We start from the raw sequence: 14,550 nt of genomic DNA, 5'->3' as shown, positions 1-14,550 counted from the left end.
GCACGGCACGGGAGGACCGGGGGGGCCGATGCCAGGCCTGGGGGTGCCCCTTCCCGAGCCAAACCCGCCGGAATTTGCATTTTTCCCGGCGTTCCGTGAGCGGTTGGCGGCGAGAGGCCGCAGGAGGGTCCCGCAGCAGCGGGAAAACATTCCATGAATATTCATCTGCCGGGAAGATGCGCCAGAGACGGCTTTGAGTGACAGCTGTCAATCACCCGGCCCTGGGCAGCCCTGCGGGGAGGACGCGCCTGGCACGGGAATGTGGGGGGTCCTGGCGCGGGGATTTGGGGGGTCCTGGCAGTGGGGATTGAGGGGTCCTGGACCGGGGATTTGGGGTACTGGTACGAGAATTTGGGGGGATCCTGGCACGGGGATTTGGGGAATCCTGGCTTAGGGATTTGGGGTCCTGGCACTGGGATTTGGGGGGTCCTGGCAGTGGGGTTTGAGGGATCTGGGCACTGAGGCTTTTGGGGTCCTGGCACTGGGATTTGGGGGGTCCTGGCGCTGAGGTTTGGGGGGTCCGGGCACTGAGGTTTTTGGGGTCCTGGCACAGGAATTTGGGCGATCCTGGCTTGGGGATTTGGGGTCCTGGCACAGCAGTTTGGGGGATCCTGGCTTGGGGATTTGGGGGTCCTGGCACGGGACTTTGGGGGTGCAGAAGGTGGCACCAACCTTCCAGCGCCTGGATTTGGGATTTAGGCTCTCCGGGAGAGCCTGGGCACAGCCTGAGGGGGGTTAAAACCCAGGCCGGAGGTGTGAGATGGGAACAGCATCCATTCATTAGCGCCTGTACTGCGGCCCATTAACGCCCAGCTTTATTAATCCGCCGTTTCCCGGCCGTGCTCCCGCTAAATCCCCTCATTCCCGGCTTTGCCAGGACCGAGCTCGGGCTCGTCCCGCCGTGCTCGGTGGCAGAGCCGGGGCCGGGGCGCCCCTCGAGCCTCCCGCTGCTCGCCACCGCCGCGATCGCGCTGGTTTATTTCAGATATTCGAAATAAACGGCCGAGGGAGCCGGGGAGGGCGAGAATCCCGGTGGGATCGGATCCCCGCGGAACGGCCCCGCCACCCCCGCGGGCTCGGCCCTGTTAAAAATCCAGCGGGAGCGAGGAAAACAAACTCCGGGATCCGCGGGGAAAGCGAGGAACAGAGCCGGCAGCTGCGGCAGGAGAGCGGGGCCGGGACCGAGGAGGGAGAGATGGAGGAGCAGAAGAGGAAGGGGAGCGACCGGGAGGGGAATCGCGGGATGGTTTGGGGTGGGAAGGGGCGTAAAGCTCATCCCGTGCCACCCGTGCCAAAATGTCAGCGTCCCCAGAGCCTGATTCCTGAAATCCCGGGATCCCTGGAGCCTGATCCTAAAATCTCCAGAGAGCCTGATCCCAAAATCCCGGGATCCCCAAAGCCTGATCCCAAAATCCTGGGATCCCTGGAGCCTGATCCTAAAATCTCCAGAGAGCCTGATCCCAAAATCCCGGGATCCCCAAAGCCTGATCCCAAAATCCTGGGATCCCTGGAGCCTGATCCTAAAATCTCCAGAGAGCCTGATCCCAAAATCCCGGGATCCCCAAAGCCTGATCCCAAAATCCTGGGATCCCTGGAGCCTGATCCTAAAATCTCCAGAGAGCCTGATCCCAAAATCCCGGGATCCCCAAAGCCTGATCCCAAAATCCTGGGATCCCTGGAGCCTGATCCTAAAATCTCCAGAGAGCCTGATCCCAAAATCCTGGGATCCCCAAAGCCTGATCCCAAAATCCTGGGATCCCTGGAGCCTGATCCTAAAATCTCCAGAGAGCCTGATCCCAAAATCCCGGGATCCCCAAAGCCTGATCCCAAAATCCTGGGATCCCTGGAGCCTGATCCTAAAATCTCCAGAGAGCCTGATCCCAAAATCCCGGGATCCCCAAAGCCTGATCCCAAAATCCTGGGATCCCTGGAGCCTGATCCTAAAATCTCCAGAGAGCCTGATCCCAAAATCCCGGGATCCCCAAAGCCTGATCCCAAAATCCTGGGATCCCTGGAGCCTGATCCTAAAATCTCCAGAGAGCCTGATCCCAAAATCCTGGGGTCCTTGGAGCCTGATCCCAAAATTCCAGGATCCTCAGAGCCTGATCCCAAAATCCTAGGGTCCCTGGAGCCTGATCCCAAAATCCCCAGGATCTCCAGAGCCTGATCCCAAAACCCCAGGATCCCCAAAGCCTGATCCCAAAATCCCCAGAGCCTGATTCCAAAACCCTGAGATCCCCAGAGCCTGATCCCAAAATCTGGCCCCAAAACCGCGGGATCCCCGGGATTCCCTGCAGGCACGCCGGCGGGAGGGCAGAGATAAATTAGGATCAGTTCTAACAGAGCCGGGCTCGTTTTTAATCAAGGCCGGAGTGATTTTTCTCCGGCCTCTCCGTGCGGAGCGGAATTCCCTGAAAAATGGGGGAATTTTCATCACCCACCGCCTGGAAATGAATGAATTCCTGCCAGCCCCGGCGCTTAATGGGGATAACAACCCCATTAATTCTGCCCCACCCCATTAATTCTGCTCCAGAGAGTTCCTTTTCCCGCCTGGATTATCCCAAATCCTTCCCCCAGAGAAAGCCCCGGGAGAGGAGGGGATGGGGATTCTCCATCCGCCCCTTTTCCCACCCCCGTGTGGGGGAAATGTGGGATTTGGGGCTGGATCCAACATCCAAATTTGATGGGGGAAATGTGGGATTTGGGGGCAGATTCAACCCCCAAATTTGGGTGGAAAAATGTGGGATTTGGGGCTGGATCCAAACCCCAAATTTGTGGGGGAAAATGTGGGATTTGGGACTGGATCCTTGTTTTGGCGGATCCAAACCCCAAATTTGTGGGGGGAATTGTGGGATTCGGGGGTGGATCCAAACCCCAAATTTGGTGGGGCAAATGTAGGATCTGGGGCGTGGATCTAAAAATCCCAAATTTAGGTGGGAAAATGTAGGATTTGGGGGTGGATCCAACCCCCAAATTTAGGTAGGAAAACGTGGGATTTTGGAGCGGATCTGCGTTCTGGTTGATCCAAACCCCAAATCTCCGCGGAAAAACCTGGGATTTGTTTTCTTTTAATTTTGAAAAACACCCCAAAACCTCTGATTTTTTAATTTAAATTCTTCTAAAAGCTCCTCTGCCCCCCCGGGACCCCCCCGAGCCGCGGCTGCGGCGGGAAAGGTTCCTTTAATCAGGGCTAATTTGGGGCGTCATTAATGGCAGGGCCTTGATTAGAAGGACGGGAAGTTCAGCCGAGGGGAAGATGAAAGGAGGAGGCAGTCGGGGAAAAGGTTTTTGGGTTTTTTGGGTTTTTTTTGGGGGGTTTTGGGAGATTTTTGGGGGGTTTGGGGGATTTTGGGTTTTTTTTGGGGTGGGGTTTGGGGTATTTGGGTTGTTCTGGGGGGAGGTCAGGATTTTTTGGGAGTTTTGGGGGGATTTTTTGGGTTTTTTGGGGGGTTTTTGGTTTTTTTGTGGGGTTTTCGGGACATTGGGGTTCGTTCTCCCAATGCTGCAGCTAGACTGAGGAGAGGGCAACGGGGTTTTGGGGGTATTTTGGGGTTTTTTTTGGGGGGGTTTGGGAGATTTTTGGGGCGTTTGGGGTTTTTTTGGGGGGTTTTTGGGGTTTTTTGGGGGGGGATTTGGGGTATTTGGGTTGTTTTGGGTGGGAGGTCAGGTTTTTTGGGTTTTTTTTTGGGGATTTTTGGGTTTTTTGTGGGGTTTTGGGGACACAGGGGTTCTCTCGATGCTGCAGCTGAACTGAAGAGAGGGCAAGGGGGTTTTGGGGGGGATTTTGGTTTTTTTGGGGGTTTTTGGGATATTTTTGGTGGGGTTGGGGGGTTTTGGGTTTTTTGGGGGGGTTTTAGGTGATTTTTGGGAGATTTGGGGGGTTTGGGGTTTTTTGTGGGGGGTTTTGGGTTTTTTTGGGGGGATTTGGAGTATTTGGGTTGTTTTGGGGGGAGGTCAGGTTTTTTTGGGGGTTTTTGGGGGGGATTTTTGGGTTTTTTGGGGGGTTTTGGGGACACAGGGGTTCTCTGAATGCCGCAGCTGGACTGAGGAGAGGGCAAGGGGACTTTTTTGGGGGTCCCTATGGGATTGGGGTGCTTTTTGCTCACCCCGCTGTCCCCTGGGTGTGAGCGGGGTGACGGGAGGCCCCATCCTTTGGGATCCCTTTGGGTCAGGAGATTTGGGGTGCAGGGGCTCTCCCGCTGCTGGAGGATTTTGGGGAGCCCTCCCCGGCCCCGAGCAGAGCAGACAGAGGAGATTTTCCCCTTCCTTCCCTCACGCCATTTTCCACCCTAAAGCGAATTGGGGCCTCTCCTGCATCAAAGGAATCCCCTGAAGGGGTGAGGGATCAAACACGCCCTGAAATCCCCGTTCCCCGGGGAGCAAACGGAGCCCAGCACCCCCAGAACCTCCCCTGGCTTCTCCCTGGTTGATCCCACGGGATTTGGGGCGCAGGCAGATCCTGGGGGCAGAGTCCAGCCCTAAATCCTGCCAGGACCAGCCAGCGACGTGCAGAAACCCCACAACCTGCCCTGTTCCCTGCTGGCTTCTCCCTGGCAGGATTTGGGGCAGGGTTTGGGGCTGGAGCTGCTCCCAGCAGGGTTTGGGACTGGATTTGGGACAGGATTTGGGACAGGGTTTGGGGCTGGGTTTAGGGCAGGGTTTGGGGCTGGAAGCTGCCCCTGACAGGATTTGGGGCTGGGATTGGGGCTGGGTTTGGGGCAGGGTTTGGGGCTGGAAGCTGCTCCCAGCAGGGTTTGGGGCTGGATTTGGGACAGGGTTTGGGGCAGGGTTTAGGGCAGGGTTTGGGGCTGGAAGCTGCCCCTGGCAGGATTTGGGGTGGGGTTTGGGGCAGGATTTGGGGTGGGTTTTGGGGCTGGGTTTTGGGGCTGGGTTTTGGGGCAGGGTTTGGGGCAGGGTTTGGAGCAGGGTTTGGAGCAGGGTTTGGAGCAGGGTTTGGGGCTGGAAGCTTCCCCTGGCAGGGTTTGGGACAGGATTTGGGGCTGGCATTGGGGCTGGGATTGGGGCAGGGTTTGGGGCCGGATTTGGGGCTGGAAGCTGCCCCTGGCAGGATTTGGGGTGGGGTTTAGGGCAGGGTTTGGGGCTGGAAGCTGCTCCCAGCAGGGTTTCGGGCTGGGTTTGGGGCAGGGTTTGGGGCTGGAAGCTGCCCCTGACAGGATTTGGGGTGGGGTTTGGGGCAGGGTTTGGGGCTGGAGCTGCTCCCAGCAGGGTTTGGGGCTGGATTTGGGACAGGGTTTGGGGCTGGAAGCTGCCCCTGACAGGATTTGGGGGTGGGATTGGGACAGGGTTTGGGGCTGGGATTGGGACTGGAAGCTGCTCCTGGCAGGATTTGGGGCTGGGTTTGGGGCAGGGTTTGGGGCTGGAGCCGCTCCCGGCCTGTCAGCCCCCAGGCTCAGCCGGTCCCACCCCGATTCCCAACCCAAGCACGAGCTCCTTGGATTCCCGGGGGACAGCCCCGTCCCTCCCTCCTCTTCCTCTCCCTGACCTTCCTCCCTCGTTCTCCCTCCCCGTGAGGCCCCGGCCGTAAATTCCAAACCTCCAGGAGGAAAACAACATCTGGTCACATCTGTCCTGGGGAGGGAAAAGGCACCCGGATGGCCCCTCCGGGAGTTGCTTTTTGATTAATTAAAATCTCATTTAAATTATTTATTTCTAAATAAATTCCATAATTTATTTATTTTTTATTATTTCATTGTTTATGTAACTTTTATTTATTTATTTATTTTTCATATTTCATTGCATATTTATTTTATTATTTGTTTAATCGATGCTTATTTAAATTATTTGTTTATTTAATTTATATGTATTTATTTATTTCCGAAATAAATTTTTATTTTAATTTTTAAATTATTTTCTATTTATCCCCTCTTCTCCAGGCAAGGTTTCCCCTCTCCACGCGGGGATGAAGAAGGGACAATTCTCACAAAATAAAAATCCCCGCTTTTCCCACTTTTATTCCCTGAAAACGCAGGATTTGAAATTTAAATCCCCAGAGCGCCTTTGCTGTGAATTTACGAGGCTTCAAATAAAACCTGATAAAACCCCAATAAAAGAGGCTTTACAGGGTGAAACCCCTGATAAAAATAGGGTAAAGCCTTGATAAAAGTGGATTTATAGGGTAAAAACCCTGATAAAACCCATTTTATTGGGGTTTTACCCTACTTTTATCAGGGGTTTTGCCCTATAAAACCCCTTTTATTGGGATTTTACCCTATTTTTTTCAGAGTTTTTCACTATAAAACCCCTTTTATTGGGATTTTACCCTATTTTATATAAGGTTTTGGCTATAAAACCCCTTTTATTGGGATTTTACCCTACTTTTATCAAGGGTTTTACCCCATAAAACCCCTTTTATCAGGATTTTACCTTTATTTTATTAGGGGTTTTACCGTATAAAACCCCTTTTATTGGGATTTTGCCCCATTTTTATTAGGGGTTTTACCCTATAAAACCCCTTTTATCGGGGTTTTTTCAGGGGTTTTACCCTATAAAACCTATTTCATGGGGGTTTTACCCTATAAAACCCCTTTTATTGGTGTTTTACCCCAATTCTATTAGGGGTTTTACCTCATAAAACCCCTTTTATCAGGATTTTACCTCAATTTTATTGGGGTTTTACCCTATAAAACCCCTTTTATCAGGGTTTTATCAGGGGTTTTACCCTATAAAACCTATTTTATTGGGGTTTTACCCTATAAAACCCAACCACACTCCAACGCAGCACAACACAGGAGAAGCAAATGAGACGAGAACTGTTTCCCTTTTCCTCTGAGGCCTCTCAGCTTCCCAGGAGGAAAACCCCGGGCCGAGGGAATTTTCCGGACGCGACTGCCACAGCCGCCCTGGCCGGAGCATCCCAGGGGGATCCGGAAACTTCGGAAACTCCCGAAAACTCGGGAATTGGGGCAGCGCCGGCTCCGTGCCGGGCGTTTTCCCCCGGCATCCCCCCGCGGGCTCCGGGCTTCGCGGGGCAGAGCACTCAGCGCGTTAGCCGGGCCGGGATGAATCATTTATGGAGCTCTGGGACCCCCGGCAGCCGTCGCGGGGAGGAATCCAACCTTTCCTCTCCTCCCCAGCTCCTCTTCCTCGCCGCCTCAGCGCCGGGAAGTTTCCGCGAGGCGATCGATGCGGGGCAGCGGGAATTGGAGCAGAAAAAAAGGAGCCTGGAGGAGGCGGCCCGGCCTAATGGAGCAGCCGGGAGGGAGATAAAAGGGAATGAAAAGGAATAAAAAAGGAATAAAAGCCCCAACGCGGCCGCTGACCCCTGGCTGAGCACACCAGAGGGAAACTGGGAGCGGTTCCACCAGTGCTGGGCTTGCTGCTGGCTCCGAAGGCGCTCCAGGGATGCTGTTCCTTCCTAGATGCAGCTTGGAGCTGGGGATAGTGGGGAAACAGCCCCAAAAAAAGCAGAATTTTGGATGAAATTTGCTTCCCCAGCTGCCTGAGGACTCGTGGGACGGGGCTGGAGGGAGTTTTGGGGTGTGAGGGAGAGGAGCCACGCAGATCGCGTTGGAAATGTTTGAAATCCTCATCTCCAACCCCACACTTCGTTAGCTAAAATCCCGGAGAGTGGGAAAAAAAAATCCTCTCGGTCCTTAAAAATGCAAATGACATGGGCCGCTGAATGTCCTTGTTTGTGGGTAATTGCAAAATTCTCCGACTCAATCAGCCAAAGATAAACTGCGTTATTTAGGAGCAATTTGAAGGCAGACGGATGGAAAACAATGGGCCGGATTCGGCTCGGGAATGACGCCAGGATCCCGGCGGGATCAGCTGGGCCCCGCGGGAATCCCAGCCCGGGGATGGAGAGCAGCGCCTGGGATCGCCAAAGGCAGCGCCCAGGGGATGCCCCGGCCCGCGGGGAGGAGCATCCTGGTGGATATTCCCACTTGGAAGGGACCCACAAGGATCCCGACCCCAAAAATCCCGCCCTGAGCGGTCCCTGGGGAGCCTCATGCTGTTCCAGTGGATGTTTCTCACAGAATTCCCGGATTTCTTCTCTCAGCGCCCTCCTGGATGGGCCCATCCTGCTGCTGCATCCCTGGAGCTGATTTAACTTTCAGGGGAGAGGAGGCAGAGGGTCTCACCTGGCACCTTTTGCTCCCACGTCCCTGGAGTTGGTTTTTTAGGGAAGCAGAGGGTGCCAGCAGCAGGAGCAGCGCCCAGGGATTTATAAAGGACAATTTTCCTGGTTTCCATAAAAAAACCTCAGCTGCTGCCAAACGCTGGTGCTCCCTTTCCCGGATCCTCACCTTTCCCTGGCCATTTCCCTTTTCCTGGGTGTTCACATTCCCTGGATTCTCTCCTTTCCCTGGGTGTTCCATCTTCCACGAGTGCTTCTCCTCTCCTGGCTGCTGACCTTTTCCAATCTGCTTTCCCTTCCCTGGATTCTCTCCCTTTCCTCTGGATTCTCTCCCTTTCCCCTGGATTCTCTCTCTTTCCCCTGGATTCTCTCTCTTTCCCCTGGATTCTCTCCCTTCCTTGGATGTTCTTCCTTCCCTGGGTTCTTCCTACCCTTGGTGCCCTCTCTTCCCTGGGTTCTCACCTCCCCTGGATCCCCATCCCTCCCCTGGATCCTCACCTTTCCTGGACCCTCTCCCTCTCTGGATCCTCTCCCTCCCCTAGACCTTTTCCCCTCCTGGACCCTCTCCCTCCCCAGGATCCCCATCCTCCCCTGGATTCTCTCCCTTCCTGGACCCTCTCCCTCTCCTGGATCCTTTTGATCTCCTGGATTCTCTCCTCCCCTGGATCCCCATCCCTTCCTGGACCCTCTCGATCTCCTGGATCCTCTCCTCTCCTGGACCCTCTCCCCTCCTGAATCCTGTCAATTCCCTGGAACCTCTCCCTCCCCTGGATCCTTTCCCTCCCTGGATCCTCATCCCTCTCTGGATCCCCTCCTTCCCAGGACCCTCTCCCTTTGCTGGATCCCCATCCCTCCCCTGGATCATCTCCCTCCCTTGGATCCTCTCCTCTCCTTGATCCCAACCCCTGGACCCTCTCCCTCCCTGGATCCTCATCCCTCCCTGGACCCTCTCCCTCCCTGGACCCTCTCCCTCCCTGGATCCTCATCCCTCCCTGGATCCTCATCCTCTCCAGGACCCTCTCCCTCCCTGGATCCCCATCCCTCCCTGGACCCTCTCCCTCCCTGGATCCTCTCCCTCCCTGGACCCTCTCCCTCCCTGGATCCCCTCCTCTCCTGGATCCTCTCCCTTCTCCCCCAAACCCACCACCCCCCTCCAAACCCCAGCAACTCCACCCCAAACCCTCCCCGGTCTCCTCCAGGTGCTCTCCCGGGAGCTGGGAGGCAGCAGGAGCCCACAATAAAATACGATGTTGTTTTGTTGGTTTTTTTAATTAAAACCCCCTCGGTAATTATTCCCCACCCATCCCGTTCCCTTTCCCGCGCGGACCTACAAGGATGCGAACACGATCCCCTTTAAACGCGCGCTTCCCGGCCATCCATCACCTCATCCTCGCTTTATTGTGCTCCTCTCCCGGCGTTATAAATTACATTTTAATGATAAATTACATTTTAATGATAAATTACGCGCTCCCGACGCCAACCGCGGCCTCCCGCAGCCGGCAAAAACAATCACAGATTTGTGGGAAGTGGAAATGGGAAAATGCATATTTATGAGCTCGGAAGGTTTAGGGAAAAAAAAAAAAAAAAAAAAGGCAATTGTGCGCTGAAATATTGGGATTTATGGGATATTTCCTGTTTTTAAAAGGCCTCCGGGGCTCAAAATGCCAAGTCATCCCCGGGAGGAAGGGTGGGAATTGCTCCCGGGGGTCCTTTGGGATGAGGAAATTCCAGGGAGGATTTGGCATTCCAGGAGCAAGGGGCTGGGGGGGAGCCCGCAAAGTGCTGGGGTGCAGGAAATGTGCGGGATTCAGGGAATGCGGGGATGGGGTGGGGGATGGAAAAGGGAGAAGGGATGGGATGGATGGGGTGGGATGGGATGGGATGGAATGGGATGGGATGGGATGGGATGGGATGGGATAAAAAAAGGGATAAAAATGGGGATGAGATGGGATAAAAATGGGGATAGAAATGGGGATGGGATGAAAAAGTGGGATAAAAAGGGGGGAATGTTATGGGATGGGGAGGGATGGGATGGGATAAAAAAGGGGGATAAAAAGGGGGGATGTTATGGGATGGGATGTTTTGGGATGGGATCCAAAGGGGGGATATGATGGGGGGATGAGGTGTGGGAAGTTGATGGGATGTGATGAGATGTGACAGGGAATACGAGGGGATGCCATGGAGGGATGTGGTGGGGATGTGGGATTGATGGTGGACAGGACGAGGGGATGAGATGGGAGAACAGGGATGAGGTGTGTGGGGATATTATGGGATGCAATGCAGGGTCAGCACACCCCACGATTTGGAGCAGAACGACCAGCATGGCCACCCATGGGGGACACCTGGCTGGGGAGGGGACAGTGCTGCCAGCTCGGTGTCCTGGCGGTGTCGGGGAGGGGACCCTGCTGCCAGCTCGGTGTCCTGGCTGTGCCAGGGAGGGGACAGTGCTGCCAGCTCGGTGTCCTGGCGGTGTCGGGGAGGGGACAGTGCTGCCAGCTCGGTGTCCTGGCAGGGCCGGGGAGGGGACAGTGCTGCCAGCTCGGTGTCCTGGCAGTGCCAATAGGGCCAGGGAGGGGACCCTGCTGCCAGCTTGGTGTCCTGGCGGTGTCGGGGAGGGGACAGTGCTGCCAGCTCGGTGTCCTGGCAGTGCCAGGGAGGGGACAGTGCTGGCAGCTCGGTGTCCTGGCAGTGCCAGGGAGGGGACAGTGCTGGCAGCTCGGTGTCCTGGCGGTGTCGGGGAGGGGACAGTGCTGCCAGCTCGGTGTCCTGGCGGTGCCAGTGGTGCCGGGGAGGGGACAGTGCTGCCAGCTCGGTGTCCTGGTGGGGTCAGGGAGGGGACAGTGCTGCCAGCTCGGTGTCCTGGCAGTGCAGAGGAGGGGACAGTGCTGCCAGCTCGGTGTCCTGGTGGGGTCAGGGAGGGGACAGTGCTGCCAGCTCGGTGTCCTGGCGGTGCCAGCGGGGCCGCGGTGCCGCAGGGTGGGGAGGGCTCGGGCCCCCCCAGCCCCGGGCTGCCGAGCCGGCGCTTTGCGCACATCCATTAGCGGAGCAGCTTTCGACTCGAGCGGGGATGGCGTCTCTGGCCTTCAGCAAATGGCTTTTTCAAGGTGAACGTCAGCTTTCTGCCAGAGCCGGAGCTTTTGGGAGCTTTTCAAAGAGCTGCTTTTATTCGGCTGCCGCGGTGCCTCAGCGGGATCGGGGCCCTGCGAGGGCAGGAGGAGGAGGAAAAGGGAAAAATCCCAGCCAGGGAAAGGAGAGGCGAGGGACGGGAGCGGGGAAAGCCCTGGGGGTGCATCCGTGGGGTGTCCCGGGCCGGGGAGCCCAGCGGGGAGGTCGCACACGACGCTGGCTGCAGGGAAGAGACTTCTGGAGACAAGGAGGGAGGGAGTGGAGGCACTGCTGGGTAGGGACAGTGATGGCGAGGACAGCGGCAGTCGGTGGCCCCAGAGGCGGCTCCGGTGGCCCAGGGGAGGCTCCGGTGGCCCAGGCGAGGCTCCGGTGGCCCAGAGGCCGCTCCGTTCGCAGCTCTCGGGGTGAGCGAGAGGTGAGAACGAAACACGGAGATCAAAAGGGCAGCGAGGGCAGGAGGGAGGGAAAGCCGGCAGGGAGGAAGAGCTGCCAGGGAGGAAGAGCTGCCACGGAGGAAGGGCTGCCACGGAGGAAGGGCTGCCACGGAGGAAGGGCTGACGTTGGCGGTGACATCGGTGCCGCTTCCCCGGTGCCCTCCGGGCAGCGGCCCCATCCCGTGTCCGCTCTCCGCGGGGAGCGGAGCCGCCGCCCCCGGGCAGGGGCAGCGGGGGCCCGAATGTTTCTGCCTGAGCGGCGCCTCGGCTCACGCACAAGAGCCCCGATTATCCCCGCATGGGCAGCCAAGCGAGCCCCGCCGGGTCACCGCGGCTGCCCCACGGCCACCCCCGGCCCCTCGCTGTGCCCCGTGCGGGTGTTGGTAGCCGGAGGCGGCTCGGATCCTGCCCTGGGAGCTTCCTTGGAGGTGTCACCTCAGGATTCCGGGCCGGAATTGCAGAATTTCTGGGCGTTTTGTGATGCTGGGAAGGGAGAAAGGCAGCGCTGGGGAAGGGAAGGGTTGGGATTTCTGCGGGCGGTGCAAAACTGGGGTGAGGGAGGAAAATCCCTGAGTGGCAGCATCAGGGACTGCCCGGGGATGGGGTCTGTGAGCCCCTCGGGGACCGGGGTGGCCCAGAGCCGAGCAGCGAGTGGGGACAGGCTGTCCTCTGTGGGATTTAGGGACAAAGGGAGAGGATGAGCTGAACTCCAGGACGGGAGCAGTTGTGCGAGCTGGGATCCAGCACCAACACGGCCCCCGCAGGGCAGGGGGGTTTTACCGGGATCATCGGACCTGGAGGGGCAGGGTCCCGAGCAAAACCAGCAAGGAGCAAACAGGCACCAGGCTGGCAGCAAATGATGTCCTGCAGGCAGGAAAAATCCCAGAATCCAGCCGGGAATCCTCTGCGCCACTGCAGCACCCAGCTGCACTCCGTGCTCCGTCCTCTTGGTCCCTCGCCAGCTGTTTGGGACAGGAGGCACCTGGGGACGTGCAGAGCCAGGACCGACCCTTCTCCCCCTTCCCCCAGCCCTGGCACTGCATTCCCTGGAATTTTGGGAAGCAGGAGGTGAGAGCTGCCTCCCCTCCTCCCCCTCCTGTGCCGCCTGGGCACGGGGAGCTGTTCCCGGCTATTCTTGGGAAGACTCCCCGTGCTGGCGAGGAAAAGCCACAAGGAGTGGGTCCAGCTGGGCGTCTGGCTGTGTCCCCAGGGTGCCACCAGCCCCTGCTGTCGCAAGCAGGGGGGGAGAGGTGACACGAGGGTGGGGGTGGGAGCGGCGGGGTCAGCATTCCAGCATCACCCCAGCATCACCCTAGTATGATCCCATGATCCCAGTATCACCCCAGTACAATCCCAGTATGATCCCATGATCCCAGTATTACCCCAGTACAATCCCAGTATGATCCCATGATCCCAGTATCACCCCAGTACGATCCCAGTATGATCCCATGATCCCAGTATCACCCCAGTACGATCCCAGTATCACCCCAGTATGATCCCATGATCCCAGTATCACCCCAGTACGATCCCAGTATGATCCCATGATCCCAGTATCACCCCAGTATCACCCCAGTATGATCACTGCATCATCCCAGTATCACCCCAGCATCATTCCAGTATGATCCCAGTATCACTCCAGTATCACCCCACATCACCCCAGTATGATCCCAGCATCACCTCAGTATGATCCCAGTGTGATCCTGGTATCACCCAGCACCATCCCAGCATCTCCCAGCACCATCCCAGCATCTCCCAGCACTATCCCAGCACTATCCCAGTATCACCCAGCACCATCCCAGCATTATCCCAGCACCATCCCAGCATCACCCAGCACCATCCCAGTGCCATCCCAGCACCATCCCAGCATCTCCCAGCATTATCCCAGCACCATCCCAGTATCACCCAGCATCTCCCAGCACCACCCCAGCCCCAGCCCAGCCCCCGGGCAGGACCCCCGGCCTGTGCCGCGCCGGGAGCAGCGGCAGCACCTGGCTGCTATATTTAGGAGGAATTTAGGAGCATTGCATTTAGGAGGAATGTAGGGCAGGCCGGAGCATCCCAGGCCATCTCCTCCCCGCACGGAGCGCGGCATGTGAGGGCTGGGCCGGGCGCAGGGGGGCCCGAGGGGGCTGCTGCCCATCCGTGTGTGCCGGCACGCTCCGGCTCCGCTCCGGCCAGCTGGCCCAGGGCTCGGGAGGTTTCTTCCCGAGGATTTTTTTGCCGTGGATGAGCGGTAACAAGGCTGAGATGCCCCCACGATCAGCCCCAGTTCTCCGGGGGCGCGCGGAGCCCCCCACCCCGCTGCTCCTCGCTCCTGCTCCGTTTGTTATTCCAGCCTGGTCACGCTGATCTCCTCCCAGCAGAGGCCTTTGTTCTGCCGCTCCGGAGAGGTTTAATTCCCATTGTTGTCATTAGCAGAGGAGTACAAAGAAAGGTGAAGGGAGAAAATCGCTCTCGTCCCCCGGTTCCCTGGGTCTCCGCAGTGGAAAGGGAGCTGGCGGCAGGAGGGAGGTGCCAGCCCGGGGTCGGGAAGCATTTGGCACCCGGGAGGGTGCTGGGAATCCCAGCTGAGCCAGGGGAGCAGGAGGTGCCACTCTGCCAGCTTCAATCCTGAGCGCTCCACATGGACACGCTGCCCTTGGCTGGGCACGGCGGGAGCCCTCGGCTGCATCCCAGCAGCTCCCAGAGCTCTGGGAAGCTGCTCCGGCCTTGTCTGCACCATTGTGTTCATCCTGATTCCCTGTGTTCATCCCATTCCCTGCCCTCATCCTATTCCCTGTGTTCATCCTGATTCCCTGTGTTCATCCCATTCCCTGCCCTCATCCCATTCCCTGTGCCCATCCCATTCCCTGCCCTCATCCCATTCCCTGTGTTCATCCTGATTCCCTG

The sequence above is a fragment of the Motacilla alba genome, chromosome 23, assembly GCF_015832195.1.
Source record: "Motacilla alba alba isolate MOTALB_02 chromosome 23, Motacilla_alba_V1.0_pri, whole genome shotgun sequence".
In the NCBI taxonomy this organism is placed as follows: domain Eukaryota; kingdom Metazoa; phylum Chordata; class Aves; order Passeriformes; family Motacillidae; genus Motacilla; species Motacilla alba.
This window is presented reverse-complemented; position numbering follows the sequence as displayed.